Here is a 20,771-nt window from a genome sequence, read left to right on the forward strand (position 1 = left end):
AGAGTGGAAGAGTCATCCTCGCTTGTGAGGGACCACCGATGTTGATGATTATCAATATACCAAAAATCTATAATTTGGAAATTTCACGTAGATATGTCTAAAACCAGAAAATGTTTGAAATACTCAACAGGTTAGGCAGCATTGAAAGAGGGAAAGAGTTAATGTTTCAGGTCTCTAACTTTCATCAGAACTTGTTTATCTCAGTACATATTGTATTTTATTTCCTCCTCAATAAAAATTCAAGGCTAAACATGAAAGATCACAAATTACTATCTTGTTTTTGCTTCAAAATAAATTCCATGTCCACATTTTAGGTACTGGTGTAAATCACTGTGTTGTCGCTTTCCAATACTACACCCACATATCCGAATCCAATTAATTTTACGTTTTATTTGACAACTGGCCTGTAAAACTTGGTAAAGGATTGTGTTCACTTGAATGATTCAGTTAACAGGAATGGACGGTTGCTGCGAATTCTTTTTGCAAAAAAATTGATTTGTCACTGTCTTTCTAAATCAGACTAGATTCAGTGTGATTTCCTCCAGGCTTCCAATCACTGGTGTTGGTGTCTATATCAATCAGTATATCAGCGATCTGCTTGTTGCCCTTGTTCCTGGTATGGATTGATGCGGTGGAGTTTGGCTACCCGCTCTGGTAGTGTTATGAATCTTTTTTGTCGTTCTGCTCGCTTCCCTGTTGCTCGGAAGTTATGGCGGAAGTTGTTCGCTGACTGGAATTCAATCGCTCGAAGCCGAGCGGGGTTAATGCTGCTGTAACTGTAAACGCTAATTTTTGAGGTAAAAACTGGCTTTTATTCAGTTCTGAAGCGAATGTTTAAACACGAAATCAAACGGTACATAAAATGTCGGTTCGCGTCGCGCTGTCAAGCGAACGAACCCGCGGCCTAACATTTATTCACTATTATTTTCTGGGGAGGGGGGTGGAGCGTTCGTTTTACAAATCTACCTGCTTCGGGAACAAATTCAGCAAACTTTGTTTGCCTTGTTATTGCTGCAAAAAAAAATGAAACGAGAAATGCAATGTTAAAGCTCCCCGCTTTTCGAGACGTTTGTCTCCTTTTCTCAGTCAACCGCACCTGCTACCGGAAGTCTCGCCTCTTCTTCGTGATCATTGGTGCCTCTGGGGAATTTGCGCTCACTGATTGGACGGCCACGCTATCGATCATCCAAGGGGCGGGACGGTTGGCGCAGTTAAGTGTGAGTTTGCAATAGGTTCTTAATCAAGGGAATGTGAATCTAATTTGGTAGAAAGTGAGGATTTGGCTCAAGTGGGATTAAAGGTGTTGTATTGCACCTAGGGAATCCCCTGAGAAGCCTGCTGATGTCCTATCTTATGGTTCTGGGTCCTGTAGCTGTTGAGTGTTGCAGGTGTGCTGTTAGTCATGAAGATTGTCTCTCTCTCTGTTTTCTTTCTCACCCGCCCCCCCCACCTCCCGAGAAGTTAAAGTCACCTACAGTGTGATCTCTGTTTATTCCACTGTATTTGTTCAAAGTGCATCTAAAATCCATCTGGTGAAGCATTTGTGGTGTTTGATGCTTCACGAATGTATTTTGTTTTCCCCCGTATTCAAGATGTCTGGAATGAGGCCTTTGTGTGACACCACATTCTTCGCCTATTGGAATTCAATTTTTAAAATCCATTGTAGAACGGAGTCCGAATTGCACTTGGGAATGTAATACGTAAATGCAACGTGAGCGATTATATTCCCACATCTTAAGTAGCGATAGCATTATCTGCAGAATGTGAACAAAAGTATGCGATTGTAGGTATGGGTCACACCAGTATAAAAGATAAATCCTCCAAATATCCAGCGTAATTATGAATACATTGTGTGAAGATGTGACTTGCATATTGCAACTGCATTATATATCCAGCATTTGTTTGCAGTTACAGTAGTGAGAAACAAAGATATTACTTCTACTTAAAAATTACAGGACTGCAATGAGGTTATGAATTCAGTCCTAACTATTTTCCAGAAATATGGCTATGCTTGCCTAATGACTAAATGACTATTATTTTGATAAATTGAACATTACTTCAGTATTGTTATTGTAGCTTGCAATAATAGAAATAGTGAGAATGAACTTTAAGCGTATTCTGTCAGTTGTGATTGCAATGATCAGGTAGTGACTGAGGCAGGCCCCTTCATTGCAAATTATTTGTCTCTTTAAACCCCCAAAGTTTCATGTGATTAAACAGTTGAGTTGTGAGTATGTGAATTCATCAAGTATTAGGTTTCAAAAAAAAATTCACCTATTTACATCATGAACTCTTGCTTCGGTAATATGACTTCCAGATTCTGCCAGGACCATGATATAATTCAGTATTGGCTGTAGAAACAAATATAAGCTAATTTGTCTTCTGACTGTTAAATGACTTTGCCTTGTCAAAACCCTAGTGCTGTTGCCTCCTACTAGAGACAAAAAAACTGCAGATGCTGGAATCCAAGGTAGACAAACAGGAGCTGGAAGAACACCCACAAACCAAGCAGCATCTGGAGGAAAGGAGCAGTCAACATTTTGGGTATAGTCCTTCTTCAGTCCTAGCTGGCTTGTTGTGTTCTTCCAGCCTCCTCATGCCTGGGAGATCAAAAATGTATCGGTTACGAATATTTGAACAAAGTAAGGTTGCTGGTATACTGGAAAAAGTCCTCTTTTAGGTTCAAAATAAATGCCTATTATATGTTCCCTAACTATAGGGCAGGTGTTAACATAGTGCTAGATGTAATATTCTTTACAGCTGCTGTGAGAAATTTTTGAGGAGGGTGGGGGGGAAGAAAGGGCAATGCTTCAGTAAGCTACCTGTGTCGAAACAATGACCTGAGACTCAACAATTTGACATGACCTGATCCAAATGCTCGCTGAAGCATTGTGTTATGCCCCTAAGCTTTCTCTTGTATTGGTATGTTGTAAGATCTGTCCTTAAGTCTTGGCAAATTTCACTGTCATTTTTGGAAACCTGGATGTGTAATGTTTCTTCTTGTTCCTGAAGTGTTTTGCTTCTTTACCAAGTGAATTGATTACTTTCTGATATTACATCTGTATACTGTGCATGTGATGCATATCAAATGGCTGAGGGTCTGGGATACAGCAAATCTTATCAGCCTTGGCAACATCCTGACTACAGTACTGAAGACTTGATTCAGAACTAGTTGCATCAGTAGCCAAGAAGTTCCAGCACAACTATAGGGCAGATATCTACCTCACAACAATATGGAAAATTGCCCAGGTATGCTTGTCTGCCAAAAGCAGAACATATGCAATTTGGCCAATTTACACACCATTGGACTCATCTTGGTCATTAGAAAAGTTATGGAACGTGTTGTCATCAGTGCGATCTAATGGTACTTATTCACCAACAACTACATGTGGCATCAAGGATTCTTGGCAACATTTAAATCGATGGAAATTCGTGGGAGGTAGCTGAATACTCTATTGATTGGAAGATGGTAGTTGAAGGCTGATCATCTGTGTTCCAGGATACTGCTAAACAAAAGTTCTTTCAGGGTTGTGTCCTAGGCTCAACCATCCTCCTCTGCATCGCCAGTGGACTGACCTTCCATCATGAGCTAAAATCTGGGGATTTTGCTGATGTGTGCACAATGTCCAGTGTTATCCCTAGATAGTCAGATACCAAAGCTGCAGTCATCAAGACCTGGATGTCATTTGAGCTTGGGCTGAGAAATGGTAATCAACATTCGCATACCAAACAAATGCGAGGAAATTACACTTTTTCTCAACAAAAGAGAATGTAACCTTCTCTTGTTTTAAGTTAGGTAGTATCACCATCATTGAGATCTGATTGGGTGGGGGTGGGGAGAAGCGTTGACCAGAAACGCAACTGGGCTGGCTTGAGAATAGTGCAAGAGCAGGTTAGGGGGGGAAAAAATCCAGCACAAACTGGCCACCTTGATCTGTCACCCATTTGTTGCCTTTAAATGTTCGCTTCCTCCATCTCTGATCCATTGTATCCAGCATCTACACAATGCACTGCAACAACTCCGAGGTTTCTTTGTCTGCATTTTGTAAACTTGAAAATTCTAATGTAGAAAAATAAAAGCAGCAGGTACATGGGAGCACACTTGCAAAGCCCTCCCCAACTTGGGGAAATGGCGAACTAATCGTAATATCACTGGATTTGTAATCTTAAGGCCCAGACTGCGGACATGGTTTCAAATCCTACTATAGCAACTAGCTGAATTTAAATTGAAAATTGTCTCCCTGTCTCTGTAAAGGTGACCATCTGTTGTGGTTAAAAAAAACTATCTAGTTTACTGATGGCCTTGCGGGAAGGAGTTCTGCCATCTTTACCTGGTTTGGTTGCATGTAACCCTTGGTCTTACTAACCACTGAAGACTAATTCAGGATGGAAAATAAATTCTGACCTTGTCAGTGATAGTCATATCCCATTGTAGAATTTTTTTTTAACAAATCTCTCGCCGTCCTGACTTGAAACTAAGCCATCGTTCCTTCACTGCTGCTGTGTCAAAATCCTGGAATTCCTTCCCTAACGTCACTTTGAGATTACCTACACCAGATGGACTGCAAAGAAGGCACCTGAGCACCACCTTCTCCTGGGCAATTACTGACGGTCTTGACTGATGCCCATTTCTGAGCGTTTTTTTTGGGGGGCGGAGGAAACGTGTTTTTTTTCATATCAGGGTTGAGAGTAATTGTTCAAGTTTGGCAGTGATGAAGGGAAGGATTATCCCAGGTGTGATTAAGGTTGGTTTCTGCTTAGTTTTACTTGTAGGGCTGAGCAGTTTTATACTTGCACCCAAACCAGTACCCAGAGCCAGTTGAGTGCAGGAGCAATAATTGATATTTCACATTGATATCCCTATTCCTGAGGGGAGCGCACACCATTTCATTTGACTTTTTAGTCCAGATTTACTGCAGGATTATGTGAATGTTACATAAATTGTTTAATTAGCATATGTACCTGTATTGGATTGGTAATGTGAGGTATACATGTTGCATTGAACTCTAACTTGCTGCCAACAAATTATTTTCTAATGGTTTCTGTTGCTGTGGTTAATTTGTTGTATGTTATTAATCTGTAAATTGAAGCCACATGTATTCATCATGTGAAGTAGGATTAGATTGGGTGTGTTGTGGAGGTTAATTTCACCTGGATGCATACCCATTTTAAAGGTGTAAATATTTTTAACATTTATTTATCCCTTCAATCATGTCTGACTACATCTTGGTTAAATGTTGTAATGCTGTTGCTACACTGCAGCATCTCCTTTTTGGTGGTGAGACATAATTACTGTGGTAAGTTTTGAGAAGATTTGTAGCTCAGGTTGAGGTTCTGGATGTAAGTTTGCTTGCTGAGCTGGAAGGTTAGTTTTCAGACGTTTCGTCACCATTCTAGGTAACATCATCAGTGAGCCTCCGACGAAGCGCTGGTGTTATGTCCCGCGTTCTGTTTATCTGGTTAGGTTTCCTTGGGTTGGTGATGTCATTTCCTGTTCTTTTTCTCAGGGGATGGTAGATGGGCTCCAAGTCAATGTGTTTGTTGATGGTAAGTTTACATGGGCAATTGTCACAGTAAATATGGCTTTAGGAATTTAGACTGGAAAAAGTCCTGTCCAGATACACTTTTTAAGATACTGTATTTGCTTCTGCAACTAGAAATTAAAACTTCTTAAAATCAGTATTAAAGCTTACTGCTTAAACTTAATACAAGCAGTGTTTTTAAGCTATTAATTGCCTCGCCTTAACTTCTCCTGCAGAATGTTAAATATTTCCTTTAAAAGTCAATGACTTGAAAAGTTGTTCTTGAGTACTTTCGACAAAACTTTATTTTCAGACTTTACAACGTCTGAAGTATTTGCTTTTTGTTCTGTTTGATTCATTGACACCTCTGTAAATGCTTGGTTGGAGTCATACTGGCACAGAGGAGGGCGGTTGTAGTTGTTAGTCAGTCCCCTCAATTCTAGGACACCCCTACAGGAGTTAGGGTAACGTCCTCGGCTGTGTCATCAATGACCTTCCCTCAATTATAAGGTCAGGAATGGGGATGCGTAATCCTATGCGAGCAGTATTCACTGTTTGTGACTCCTCTGATACTGAAGCAATACTGGATGTCATTGTGGTTTCAGCTGACAAAGTGGCAAGTAACATCCACACTACAAATGCCGTGCTAAGACCAGCACCAATACGAGACAATCTAATCACCATCTCTTGACATTCAGTGGTCTTACCATCACCGAATTCCCCACTATTCGCATCCATGGGTTTATCATTGACTGGAAACTCAACTGGACTTGCCAGAAACATTGTAGCATCAAGAGCAGGTCCAAGGCTAGGAATGCAGCAGCGAGTAATTCACCACCTGACTCCCTGAAACCTGTCCACCTACAAAGCACAAGTCAGGACTGATGGAAAACTCCACTTGCTTGGATGAGTGCAGCTCCAAGAAAACTAAGCTTGGCCCTACCCAGGACAAAGCCTGTTTGATTGGCAGCACAACTACTCCCAAGATGTACTGCAGAAATTCCCTAAAGATCCTTTAGACAGCACCTTCCAAACGCATGACCACTTCCGTAAAGAAGTACAGGGCTGCAGATACATGGGAATGCCACCACCTGGAAGTTCCCCTCCAAACAGCTCACTGTCCTGACTTGGAAATATATATTCTTTTCACTGTTGCTCGATCAAAATCTTGGAGTTTCCTTCCCAAGGCCATTGTGGGTCAACCGACAGCAGGTGAACTGCAGTGGTTTAAAGAAGGCAGCTCACCACCCTCTTCTCGGGTAACTAGGGACAATCAGAAAATGCTGGCCCAGCCAGTGATGCCCACATCCTACAAGTGAATTAAAAACAAAACTCCACATTCTTTCTCCTTCTGGCCTGATTCTTGTAACTTTTTTCTCATCCCTTTGTCACCTTCTTTGCTGTCTTTCTTGGTTCTTGTGTTTTGATAGTATATTTGCTAAAACATCATTATAGTGACATGAAATAACAAAGTCCATGGAGAAAATCAAATCACTGCTGAAGTTCTGAAATATGGCTGGAATTCATTCCTATCCCTCCTCTGGAAAGGGGCGTAGATGCCATTGGATCGCAGGCCTATGATTATGATTTCTCAAGGGGAGACAAAGTTTTAATTGCAGTGACCAAAGAGCAGTCATCTTCCCTGTGGAAGACAGCATGACCTCCAAGGTTCCTCCACAGTTGTCCCCTTCTGGTGACTGTGGAGCTACTGCCTGAGTTGAAAGTGTTTGTTTGTTTTTTTTTCCCAAAGTACACCGCCATAAGATTATAGGAGCACATTTAGGCCATTCAGCTAATCGAATCATCAGCTTTGCCATTTGATCGTGGCTGAGGAGCTTCTCCACCTCATTCTTCTGTCTTCTCCCTATAACCCATGATCCCCTTTTATTAATCTTTATCTTAAATGCACTCAATGACTTGGCCTCTGCAGCAGTGAGTTCCGCAGATTAACCATCCTCTGGCTAAAGAAATTCCTCCTCATCTCTGTTCTACAGTGTCATCCCTTCACTCTGAGGCAGTGCCCTCTGGACCTAGTCTCTCCTAATGTGTAGAAACCTCTTCAAGTCCCACTCTATCCAGGCCTCTGTACGTTTCAATCTGACTTATGCAATTCACCAAAACTCTAGTTCCAGCATAATTCGGATAGATCCCATTCAATTTGAACAGATTCTGCCTTCCCTGGTACTGGTGCTAATGTCCTGCCATCCTGTTTCTCCCACACCAGTCTTTGAGCTATGTGTTTTACCTCTCTTTGATCTTGTTGACACTTCTTGTCAATTTTCTCATGGCTCAGGCAGTAATCCAGGGGTCATCAGTTCTGACTTTTAACTTAGTCCCTAGCTGTTCATCTTCCCTCAGCAGAACCTCTCCTCGTTCTTCCTTCGTTATTCATACCTACATAGACCATGACAACTGGATCTTTCCCCTCCCACTCCAAGTTCCTCTGTAGCCCAGATGAGAGACCCAGAACCTGGGCAACAGGCAGGCAATGCAGCCTTGGGGACTCCTGATCCTGGCCCGATAGAACTGTATCTATTCCCCTGACTGTATTATTCCCCAATTACAACAATATTTCTGTTTTCTAACTCCTTCTTGAATGGATCCTTGTACCATTGGTGCTGTAGTCAGTTTGCTTATCCTCCTACAGCCTTCACACTCATCCACACAGGGCACAAGAATCTCCAAATTGTTAGACAAGCTCAAGGGCTGAGGCTTCTGGAGTACTACCTCCTGGATCTCTACATGCCTCACTGGTAGTTACAACCTCCTGTCCCTGACCACTGAGAGAATTTGTGGTAGTATATTCTAAAGGGTGTGGTTGCTTCAGGAACCTGTCCAGATAAATCTTCCCCCCCAACTGATGTATTTGAAGCTCAGACTTCAGCTTATCAACTGAACTGGAGTTCCTCGAGCATTGAACACTTGCTACGGATGTGGTCACTATGAACCACAATGGGGTTCACCAGCTCCCACATCATTCAGTTACAATACACTGCCTGGTCCAGCATCTGTATTTTAATTACTTAATTTTTTTAAACTGTGGTCTTCACGGCTGTAATTATTTAAAAATTGCACAAGGTGCAGCACTGACCTTTTTTGTGTGGCCTTATTTTTTCAACCTCAAAAGCCTTTGACTTTGCCAACAGCAAAGGTTTGGCTGCCTTAGAAATTTTGTTACCATCAGCTTTGTGGTGACACGCAAGTAGTGATCCTCGCCAACTGAACCATTCAGTCAAATCAGGCTGTGTCGTCATACTAACCCTCTTCTCCATTTCCTTGCTGCAGTACTGCACTATGCCTGTGGCCAGTTTGCTGGAGGGAATCTACAGAACAGATGGGACACTGTCCAATCTTAAATGAGTCGTTCTGACAGGTTATTGAACTTCAGCGTGTGGATGATGCTTGAATGCATGTTTGCTCAGAAACTAAGCTTTAGCTCACTCAGCTGCTCCTCCAAACCTTTTGAGAAAATGGGACTTCAACTAAGTTCTTGGTGAACTAAACTGGTCTTCCACTCGTGTTCCTCATCATCCTTCAGTCAATTCAGAGCACCTTTTGAGACGCAGGAAAATGTGGGCCATTGTTCATATCTTAGGGACCTCCCCTTGATGAAGGCAGACAGACAAAATATCTCATTGCCTCCAGTGTCTCTGACTGAGACAAGGTGGGGGACATGGTTATATGCTTGATGCAAAATCCCCAAAACAACTGTTCTACTTGGAACCTGGTCCCAACAGGATAGTGCAAGTGCTTTCATGATGACCTTAAAGCAACCCTGAGAAGGTCAAACAGCACTACTGGTGCATGGGAGTCCCTGACATTTGACCTACCAAAATGGAAAAGGCACCAAACACAACACATCAAGAGACTTCGGGAGCATGCAGATATAAGGAATCTGAGTGCACAAACGCGCCCCCAACTTGTCAGTTATCAGCTGGCAGATTCAGATTGCATGTTGGTCTGAGTAGCCATCTCAACCCAGCAAACAGGAGTGTGGGAAAGTCGTTCTCTTACGCTTTTGGATTCCCGAAGCAGGGAGAAGATTACAGTCCTGTCTCTGTCCGTTTTATTTTTAACAGCTTCAACCGTAAAGGTAGTTTTTGACCTGAAATATTAATCCTACCTGAAATAACTCCACAGAAGCCAGTTTCCTGCCACCAAGCTGCCCTTTATTTGCATGTGGATGATCCTTGACGCTGATCCAGCTCCCTCAGTACCAATGCTGAGTGAACAGAACCTCTGACCATCCTGTTTATATCTTTCAGCCAGGCTCCCTGATTTTGGATTAGGTTAACAGCCCCATCAGGGAACTCCTTCTGTACAGTCCACCTGGCTGACCTCATTCTAATCATTGTACTATATTTCTCCGCTACTGCATGATCTGAACTACTACTGAATCCGTTGAGTAGTTCCAACATTTTTCGTTCTTTCACTTCTACTTTCTTGATTCCTTTTGGTGGAAACAAATGAAAACTTGTTTTCCAAATGATAATATAGTTGGTAGACTGCCCAAGTGCCAAAAATAATGGTACAAAGCACTTTTTTTTCAGAAATCCACCTCATAGTGGATTTTTACCAGTTTTTGAATGTTTTATTGTACTAATGGCATAGTTGACTTCAGTGAAACTTAATCAAAGCGTGCAAATCCAGTGGAGCAAAGCACTTGCCTTGTGCTCTCATTGCATAGAATTCCAGTGATCCAAAGCATTTCCAATTCATTCCCATTGTATAGAACTCTTCATCCATGCATGACATGTTTTTCTCCCCCAGTCCTTCCAGAAAACACTTCCTGCTTCTGAAAACTCTGCACTATTTCATTTTACCCAGAAACATTTGAGAAGTCTGATCATTTGTTTTTTGTGCTGTTTTTGTTTGTTTGAATTGTTAAATGATTAAATGAGCTATCAAGCACAGACTTGCAAGCTATTCATGTAATTTTAAGTGAAATTCCTGATCCAAACATAACCAGTTTGCAGAGAAATGTTATGCCCTCAAATTGATGCATCTGTTGTACAGTGGAACTTCATTATGTAAATAGTTCTATTGGAACACATTTTGCAGTCCTGCCCTATTTGTGCCCATCTTTTTTAGCAAGCAGATCAGTGTCCTTTGCATGTGTAAGCAAGGGAGTTGGAAACTCCAGTGAAGTTTAAGGTTTAATAAGATTTTAAAGAACAACACTGGCATTCATGTAGAAAATTTTCAATGTAGAAAAATTACTCCTGATGCTGTTGGTTTAAAACAGCATATAAATTGCTGGGTAGAGGGAAATGATTAAGATCTTGTGCTTGAAAGATTATCTCCAGATTGGGAGATGAAGTGGCAGAGGGGTTTATGGAGAGGAATTTGTGTGGGGCCTAAAAAGCTGAATGCAGAAGTGAAGGAGAAAGTAATCCTTTGTGATAGGAAGGGTAACAGGTGAGAAACTCTGTTCTGAGCCAAATCAAATCTTGAATTTTGAAAACCAAGACAGCCTCCCTTTTTTTCTGCTCTTTAAACCTCTGAATGTATTACTTCCCAAATCTGTATCCATATTTTACAATCCATCAATGTTTGAATTGCTCTGATCAAGTTTTGGTCTTATCACAGAAATGGAATGGCCATAAACGGATGTCATCGTCTGTAACTCTTTACTGTGCTTGACTTCTCTGCAGCCTTTTGAAAGGCTTGACCAGCAGTCTTTTTCCCAATCCTCTTATGCAGTTCATTCCTTTTTTTGGAAAATTTGTTCAGGGGATGAGGACACTGCTGGCAGGGCCAATACGTATACCTACCCCTGCCCTGGATATGTAGTGTTCTCCATATTGCTGTGGGTCTGTAGTCACATGTCGGTGTCCTATTTATTTAAAAGGCATTTATTGAACTAAACGGGCTTTTGTGACAATTTATAGTTACTCTTACTGAGACTAGATTTAAATCAACAAAATTTCCTAGTGGAATTTACATTCCTCCAGTTGGCCTAAACCCCTGGATTACTTAGCTACTGTATTACCATTTATGGCACTGTTGCCACTGTGGAATAAATTTCAGTGGGATTTCTCTTGTTGGATTTCACTTGTCTGGCAATATTGTTGTGTTCGGCCAATCTCGATCAATTTCTCCTCTTTCTTTGGCCCCCTTCTTCCTCATCTACGTGCTGTCACCTTTGCAAGATCATCTGATGACATCAAGGCAGCTTCCACCTCTTTTAGCTTTTCCAATTACTTTTGGTACTGGAGAAAAATTGGGTGCATTCAAGAGGGTTAGCTATTGGAAATATCAAATTCGTTGTCAACATTTAGCACAAACTCTACACTTAACCACTAATTCCAACCCATTCCCCGAACACAAAAATGATTAGTTCATATAAAGGGTTATCAACCCCATGTAATATGGGCAAAGCCAAAATGAGGAAGCAAGCAAACTGTAGTTGCACCATCCTGTCAGTGCTGTGCTATGGCATCTCGATTAGGTGATGACGACGTGTAATTGCAATGTAGCTAGTTTAAATGGGTAATTTTCATTATAACTATGGACATGAAGAATTTATATCATAGCACAGATGAACCCAATTCAGCTGGCTTTCTGCGAGATCAATTCACCAAATTTCACTTTTTCTTCTTAGTCCTGCGAATTTTTTTCCTCTTCAGATTCCTGTTAAAAAAATTCCTTTTCATATCTGACTCTCGCCACTCTCTCTGTCAGGCAGTGCATTCCAGATCCAAATGATTCACTGTAATGTCACTTTCACTACTTTTGCCCATCAAATTACAGTGGTGTTCTTGGTGCTTCCACCAGTGGAGCCAGTTTTGCCCCACTTTATGCAGTGAAGAAGTTTCATTTTTTTTTGAAAACTTATCTGTTACAGTATGAATGTAATGTGAACTTTTTTTTTGTATTCCCTTGGGATGTGGGTGTCACTGACTGGGCCAGTGTTTATTGCCCATCCCTAGTTGCCATAAAGTGGTGGTGAGCCGCCTCTTTGAGCCACTGCAGTTCATGTGCTGTATGTAGACCGACACTGCCATTGAGGTGAGCATTCCAGGATTTTGACCCAACATCACTGAAGGAACTGAACTCTATGAATGGCTTGGATCAGAGCTTGCAGGTGATGTTCCGTGCATCTGCTGTCCTTGCCTTTCGAGATGGAAGTGATCGTGGGTTTAGAATGTGCTGTATAAGGGACCCTGATGAATTTCTACAGTGCTTCTTCTAGATGGTACACACTGGTGCTAATGAGCATTAGTGGAGGAAGTGGACGCTTGTGGATGTGATGCCAGTCAAGTGGACTGCTTTGTCCTGGCTGGTGTCAAGCTTCTTGAATGATGTTGGAGCTGCACGCATTTAGGCAAGTGGGGAGTATTCCATCACAGTCCTGACTTGTGCCTTTTGTGGATGATGGACAGGCTTTGGGGAGTTGGAAGGTGAATTATTTGCCGCAGTATTTCTTGTTTCTGCTCCTTTGGTTAACCCCCCGCCCCCAAATAGTGGGGCATTCTCTAATGGCAATACCGTTGAATGTCAAGGGACAATGATTAGAGTGTTTCTTATTGGAGATGCTGTTTGTCTGGCATTTGTGTGTGTGAATGCTACTGCCACTTGTCAGCCTCAGTCTGGATGTTATCCAGATCTTTGTTGCTCTTGAACGTGGACTGCCTCAGTATCTGAAGGTGGTGGTGGTGGAGGGTTACTTTTCAGACTGCAGGCTTGTGACCAGCGATGTACCACAAGGATTGGTGTTGGGTCCACTACCTTTTGTCATTCATATAAAACTATTTGGATGTGAACCTGGGAGGTATGGCTAGTAAGATTGTAGATGACATCAAAATTTAATGTAGTGGACAGCAAAGGAGGTTACCTCAGTACAACCGGACCTTGATCTGATGGGCGGCAGATGTAGTTTAACTTAGAAAAAGACTGCATTTTGGAAAAGACTAATACACTTAATGGTGTGGTCTCGGAGTGTTGCTGAACAAAGAGACCTTAGAGTGTAGGCTCGTAGTTCCTTGAAAGTGGAGTTGCAGGTAGATAGGCTAGTGAAGAAGGTATTTGATGTGCTTGCCTTTATTGATCAGTGCATTGAGCACAGGAGTTGGGAGGTCCTGTTGCGGTTGTACAGGATGCTGGTTCAGTCACTTTTGGAATACTGTGTGCAATTTTGATCTCCCTGCCATAGGAACCATGTTGTGAAACTTTGAAAGGGTGCAGAAAAGATTTACCAGGATGTTGCTGGGGTTTGAGCTACAGGAAGAGGCTGAATAGGCTGGGGCTGTTTTCCCTGGAGCCTTGGAGGCTGAGGGGTGACCTTTTATAGAGGTTTATTAAAATCATGAGGGGCATGGATAGGATGAACAGCCAAGGTCTTTTTCCCTAGTGTAGCAGAATTCAAAATTTGAGAGCATAAATTTTAAGGTGAGAGAGGGAGAAGACTTAAAAGGGACCTGATGGGCAACTTTTTCACCACCCTCTGCGTGAATGTATAGAATGAGCTGCCAGAGGAAGTGCTGGAGGCTAGCTTGATTACAACATTTTAAAAGTTACCTGAATGTCTATGAATAGGAAGGGTTGAGAGGGATATGGGTCAAATGCTGGCAAATGGGACAAGATTTATTTGGAATATCTAGTTAGCATGGACAAGTTGGACCGAAGGGTCTGTTTCTGTGCTGAACATTGTGCAGCCATTGGTGGACAGCCCACCTCTGATCTTACTGGGGTAAGGTCGTTAAAATAGCTGAAGATGGCCGGGCTTAAGATACTACCCTGATATCTTGGAGCTGAGATGACTGACCTCCTCAGTTTTGCTAAGGCTTCTTGATGCCACACTTGGTCAGACATGGCCTTGGTGTCAAGGGCAGTTACTTTCACCTCCCCTCTAGAATTCAGCTTCTATTTTGTCCATGTTTGAACCAGGTTTATAAGAGGACAAGGGCTGAGTGGCTCTGGTGGAATCCAAACTGGGTGTCGCTGAGCAGGTGCTACTCATTGAGCCAGGATTGAAACTGTGGCTTGACGGGGCTATTTTGGGACACTACCACTGTCCCAGGAACATATCCAGGGCTGGTAATAGTAGTGTCTTGGTTATTGTCTATCGGGTGTAATTCCACGAGTGTAACTAGTTAAGTAGCAGCCTGACAGTTTGTGAGACAGCTTTCCCAATTTTGCACGAGCTGTCAAAAAAAAGCCTTAAATAGGTTCACAGAGGTGGATAAGTATGCAAAATGAATGGCTGTTCAATGCACATAGTACTGGGAACAAAAGAAATGAACTCGCAATACAAATAGATGTTCACAAATATGATGTTCTAGCCATTATAGAGGCATAGTTACAAAGAGATCAAAGCTGGGAACTACTCCAAGGTATGTGACTGGTCAGAAGGACAGGAAGCAAGGGAAGTGTGGTGGGGTAGCTCTGCTATGAGATGGAATAAGTACAACAGCAAGAAATGATCAAGGGTTGGAAGTTGCAGAATTGGCATGATGGATGTAAGAAGTAACAAAAGGAAGAATACGCTGGTGGGAGTAGACTATAGGTTTCCGAACAGTAGATCTACTGTACAACAAAAAATGAATTGGTTTTTGTGGGGGGGGAGCACAGAGGAAATGAATATAGGAATGATCATTAGATGAAATGTACTAGAGAAATTAATTGGGAGAGGACTGATAAATCCGTTGGACCTAATGGATTGCATCCCAGGACTTTAAAAGTAGTGGCTACAGAGAGTAGGTGCACTTCGAAATATTCCAAGAATCCTTATCTTTTGGAAATGTCCCAGAAGATTGCAAATTGCCAGGCCAATGTTTTTAAACAAAAAATGGAAGTGGACGAAAAGCAGCGAACAACAGGTCAGTTAGCTTAATGACTGTTGGGAAAATGTTAACTGCTGTTGTGTCCTTAACAGCAGAGCTTCATAATTTTGTATTACAGAATAGTTTGGGATTTTAATTTTTTATTTAAGACTGGAACTGCAGATAGCCCCAGGAAGGAACTAATCTATACCTGCCTAAATGTACTCTGCTTTAAGTAACCTCTTCAGGGTTTTATCTCAACACTTTGGTAAACTTTTTTTGATTCTTGAGAGCAATTTCCTACAACATCATACTATTTCAAGGACTTCACAGGACTGCTCCACTCTGTCAAAAGTCTTCCTTTCTAAGCTGTAGACTTCCATTGAGCTTAAAAAAAAAAATCAAGTGTCAGAACTCTTCTTTAAAAAATCTTGTGGCTCCATTATTTATTTCCCATACTGGGTCACAAAACCATCTAAATAAAAGCCTATTAATAGTGCACAAAATGCATATGCTTTAAAGCCAGACGTGTTTGGGTTTTAAAAGGAAATCACTATAGCTACAGAAATACTTGCAAGCTGATTATTAACACAAGCCAGAAACCCAAATTTACAAGAAATAGTAACCAATGTATAAATCTCGCAGTTGACATCTACAGTGGTGATGATGCTTAGAACCATAAAGTCATAGAGTCCCTATAGCGTGGAAGCAGGCCATCTGGCCCATCCAGTCATCAACCCTCCGAAGTCCACCCCACCCGGACCCATCCTCTGACCGTAACTTTGCATTTCTCATGGCTGATCCACCTAGCCTGCTCATCCCTGGGCACTATATAGGCAATTGAGCATGGCCCACCCACTTAACCTGCATGTTTTAGGACTGTAGGAGGACACCGGAGCAACTGGAGGGAACCCATACAGACATGGAAGAATGTGCTGTGCAGACTCCACACAGACAGCTATAGAATCATAGGGCATGGAAACAGACCCTTCGGCCGTACCCGTCCATGCCAAACATAATCCCAAACTGGCCCATATTTCTCCTATTCGTTTATCTGTCCATTTGTCTTTTAATGCTGTAATTGTACCTGCATCCATGACTTCTTCATGCAGTTCATTCTATGTGAACCATCCTGTTTTTTTTTAAAGTTGCCTTGTGTCTTTCTTTTTTAATCCTCTCTCCTCTAACCTTGTTTTAAAAAAAAATTATGTCCCCTATTTTCTTGAAATCCCCCATCTTAGGGAAAAGGCAACTACCATTAACTCTACCTATGCCTTAAGTTTATAAACTTATCAGGTTGCCTCTCAACCTCCCAACCCTCCAGTGAAATAGGCCCAGTTTCTTTATAACTCAAACCTTCCATACCTGGTAACATCCTGGTAAATCTGTTCTGAACCCTGTCCAACTTGATTAAAATCCTTCCTGTAACTGGGCAACCAGAACTGGACACGGTATTCTGGAGGAGGCCTCGCCAGTCTCCTGTCCAACCTCAACATAACGTCCCAACTCCTATAGTCAAAGGTCTGAGCAATGAAGGCAAGTGTGCCAAATGCCTTTTTAACTGCCCTGTCTATGTGTTGAATTATGTACCTGCACCCCTAGGTCCCTCCGTTACCCAACACTATCCAAGACCTTACCATGAAATTGTATAAGCCCTACCTTTTGTTGTGCCAAAATACAATGCCTCACATTTATCCAGGTTGAACTCCATCCTCCATTTTTTTTTCGTTCCATTGACCAATTTGATCAAGATCCCTTTGTAACCTGGAAAACCTTCACTGCCTACTATGCTACCAATTTAGCTCCCCGAGGGTGAAATCGAACCCAGGTTCCTGGTGCTGTGAGGCAGCAGTATTAACACTGAGCCACTGTGAGTCTATTTGTGAAGTAGTGGTAACTTTTCTTCCGAAACTAAATATTCGGTCCTTTGAGCCTGTTCTTCTATTCAGTATGACACTGGCTGATCAAATTGAGGGCTCAATTCCAATTTTGTGCCTGTCACCCATAATCAGTATTGATCATTAATTAAACTCTGCTTTTCATATATTCGGTAACTGAGCCTCCACTGCTCTCTGGGGAAGAGAACACGAAGCATTAACAGAGTGGACGTGGGGTTGAGAAAATATCTCCTTACCTTTTGTCTTAAATGCGAGACCACTAATTTAAAACTGTCCCCTAGTTCTAGACTTCCCACGTTGGGAAGCATCGGCCCTGTTAAGTCACCTCGGGCTTTCTGTTTCAGTAAAGCCACCTCTCGTTCTTCTAAGTGGGTATTGGCACAACTTGTTCCACGTTGTCTCATAATATGGTTATTTTATCTCTAGTATCAATCAAATGAACCTTCTCTGAACTGCATCTAATGCTATTATATACCTCCTTTAAGGAGACCAAAACTCCAGATGTGATCTCACCCAGTTGCCCTGTATAACTATAGCAGAATGTCCTGACTCTTTTTGGTATTTAATTTCAAGGGGAAACTTTACAAATGTTCCACTTGCTTTTCTAATCATTCGTGCTTTTTAAAAGCTAATTTGTGATGTTCGTGTTACTTTCTGGCTGTGAGTACTTTATTGCCCATCCCCATTTGCCCTTGAACAGGTGTAGGTAAACTGCGTCCTGGAGTCATTCCAGTGCATTTTGGTGTGAGTCGATCAACAATACCATTAGGGGGAGAGTTTCAGATTTTGACCCAGCAACATTGAAGTAATGACAATATATTACCAAGTCAGGATAGTGAACGACCTGGAGGGGAGTTTGCAGATAGTGGCATTCCCCTGTATTTGCGGCCATCGCCCTTCTAGATGGTGGTGGTTATGGGTTTGGGAGGTGTATCTGAAGGAACCTTGGTGAATTTCTGCAATGCATCTTGTAATTGGTAACATTGCTGCTACTGAGCAAGAGGGGAGGTGGTGGCCTATTGGTGTTATTCCTGGACTGTTAATCTAGAGACCCAGTTAATCCTGCTCCTTTGCTGCTGCTGCTTGGCCTGCTGTGTTCATCCAGCTCTACACCTTGTTATCTCTAATCTTTGGAGGACCTGGGTTTGTATAAAACTGGCAGGTGGTGGAATTAAAATTCAGTAAAAGTCTGGAATTAAGAGCCTAATGATGACCGTGAATCTATTCTCAATTGTCAGGAAAATCCTATCTAGTTGACTAATGTCCTTTTTTCGGGAAAGAAACTGCCATCCTTACCTGGTCTGGACTGCGTGTGACTCCAGACCCATAATAATGTGGTTGACTCTTAACTGCCTTCTGGGCAATTGGGGAGAGATAATAAATGCTGGCAAAGTCAACAATGCCTACATCGCATGAACAAAGAAAAAGAAAAATTAATCTTTTGTGATGAAGGTTTATAACCTGATTATTTGGGTTCTAAAGTAGATGTAGATGTGTTTCTATTTAGTTTTGTGAAGGCGACTTTAAAGAAAATGAGATTCTGAGCCTCAGTAATAAATCAAAACAGGACTCCCAAAATATTATGAGACTTCAGCTCAGTGCATAGACAAGCCACCTGGTGAGATCGTTATTGAAGTGCATACTGAATTGACCTTTTATGACATGAAAAAGAGGCCAGAAGCAGGTTCAGCTTCAAAGAAAAGATCCATGCCAGCAGATGTGCTGTTTAGTGGCCTCGAACTTATTAAAATAACTAGAAAGAGCCCTGGAGTATTTTATTTTCCTGATAGATCGGTGAGAATTAATGAAATGTCTCTTTAAATGTTGCTCACTATTCCTTCATGATCCTACGTTTTAACCTATTTTTCCCAGTATGCTCAGCCAATTTCACGTGCAGTAATTTTCTAAAATGCTGTAAATATTATGAATCTCAAGGCAAAGAATCCAGTAGGTATGAAAAATGGTGCTAGAATTTGTTGATCTATTTATAAATGCAGTAGCAGTATTAAATGTTTGCTAATGTTTTCCAAAGTAGAAGTGTTCATCCGGTACTCTTCTCAACAAATAACTTTCAAGTCCTGAAGTTCAAATACTTGATTAGATCAGAATCAGGTGCTGTTTTGGCTATTTTGTGACTGTGATGACTTTGATCAAGAATTTTTACGTGCTGAGATCAGTATCTCAGATTAATTTCAAGCAATTATTAAAATTTGCAGTTTTAAAAAAAACACTTCTCTTTCTGCCAGAGACGCAGTTAAGGTTTAGAATAAGAAGCGTTTTTAAAAAGAGGCACAATGCTGTTAAACAAGTAGTTATAATAATTAAAAAATCATATTTCAATAACATCTTGAGGTTTTTTAAGTTATTGCTGAATTGACAATGTATCATTATCTTGGTGATAAATGGTTGGTTTAATTTTATTAAAGTTTAATTCCATCATATGGATTTGATCAAAATTGAGAACTGTATGAGTCCTTAATGCATGGAGTCACAACCTGATTTGGAAGAAGGATGATAAATGTAATAGTGAGTGAAGATGATTTGATTTTAGTGTTTTTGTTTTGACAATATTGAATAATTAGGAATGCGCTTCCTAACAGGTGTAGAAATAATTGTTGATGAACTTGGCACCACCTCTCTTATAAAATGTACCGTGAGGTTATTTACAAGATCACCAGGATTATTACAGTGCAGAAAGAGGCCATTCAACCTCATGTCTGTGTCTGTTCTCAACGAGCATCTCACTTCTAGAATGACACTATTTAGAAAATAGCTATTCCGAGAATAAAAATGATTAGTATACAGATCACTGTATTCCACATAAGATATGAAGTGCCTTTTGGTCTCCCTCCATTTTGTTAGGAATCCATATATTTAGAAATGATAGTACGAAAATTGAACTGTTTGGACATTACAGGGTTGAAGAGAGATTTATCGTGTGATTTCTTAAATGAAACATCAAGAGTAGAGAAGAACTGTAGCTTATTTGCTGTTTACTAGAAAAGAAAATACTTCTGAAAAATGAGACCAACCAAAGCTTTTAAGAAAATATTGCTTTCGTGCCCTTGAGAGAAATCCTAGGATCTATGCTGCCATTTCCCAGCATTAGCCCCTGGATGTTTGGCTTCTGTTTTGTCACATACTTGGGAGCAGTTTGCATTTGGAAGAAATATATATCAGGAGAGAAAACATCTCCCTCTCTCAGCATAAAAGATACCCCTTCAGATGGTTTTCTTTTGAGTGTTATCTCAGTCAAATAGTTTCTGGGAACCATTTGAAAGTTCCAGCAGCCAAGGTCTTTGATGCCCTCAAACTCTGAGCTGCTAACTCAGTTCAGTCTGAGGGTCTCCTATCACTTTGAGACTGGGAAACTGAAGGAACTGTGTGAGGTCAACTTGTTCTCTCCCTTTTGGTTTGGATTAAGGGGGATATTGCTTAATACTGTGTAGTAACCTAGTTTGATAACCAATTTTGCCACTTGCTTAAAGATTATTTTTGTTTTGTTTGTTTTTGCATAGATGAGTTGTCTTTGATTTTTATTGAAGCAATCTTGTGAAAGCCTGTTTTTGTTTTAGATAACAGTAATA

At 41.2% G+C, this 20,771-nt stretch overlaps 1 protein-coding gene across 7 annotated transcripts in view; it reads left to right on the forward strand.

Annotated features, from left to right (window-relative positions):
- The first annotated feature begins 554 nt into the window (after window positions 1-554).
- ikzf4 (IKAROS family zinc finger 4) overlaps window positions 555-20,771 on the forward strand; it is a 187,109-nt gene continuing 166,892 nt past the window's right edge. For 4 of the 7 annotated variants that reach the window (XR_007246696.2, XR_007246694.2, XR_007246695.2 and 1 more), the window contains exon 1: window positions 556-797. The gene's annotated coding sequence lies outside the window, so the exon portion shown is untranslated. Of the gene's footprint in view, window positions 798-1,086; window positions 1,218-20,771 lie in introns of all 7 variants that reach the window. The other 3 variants (XM_059643389.1, XM_048523665.2, XM_059643390.1) reach the window with 3 other exon arrangements.

Source organism: Stegostoma tigrinum, chromosome X (genome assembly GCF_030684315.1).
Source record: "Stegostoma tigrinum isolate sSteTig4 chromosome X, sSteTig4.hap1, whole genome shotgun sequence".
NCBI classification, from domain to species: domain Eukaryota; kingdom Metazoa; phylum Chordata; class Chondrichthyes; order Orectolobiformes; family Stegostomatidae; genus Stegostoma; species Stegostoma tigrinum.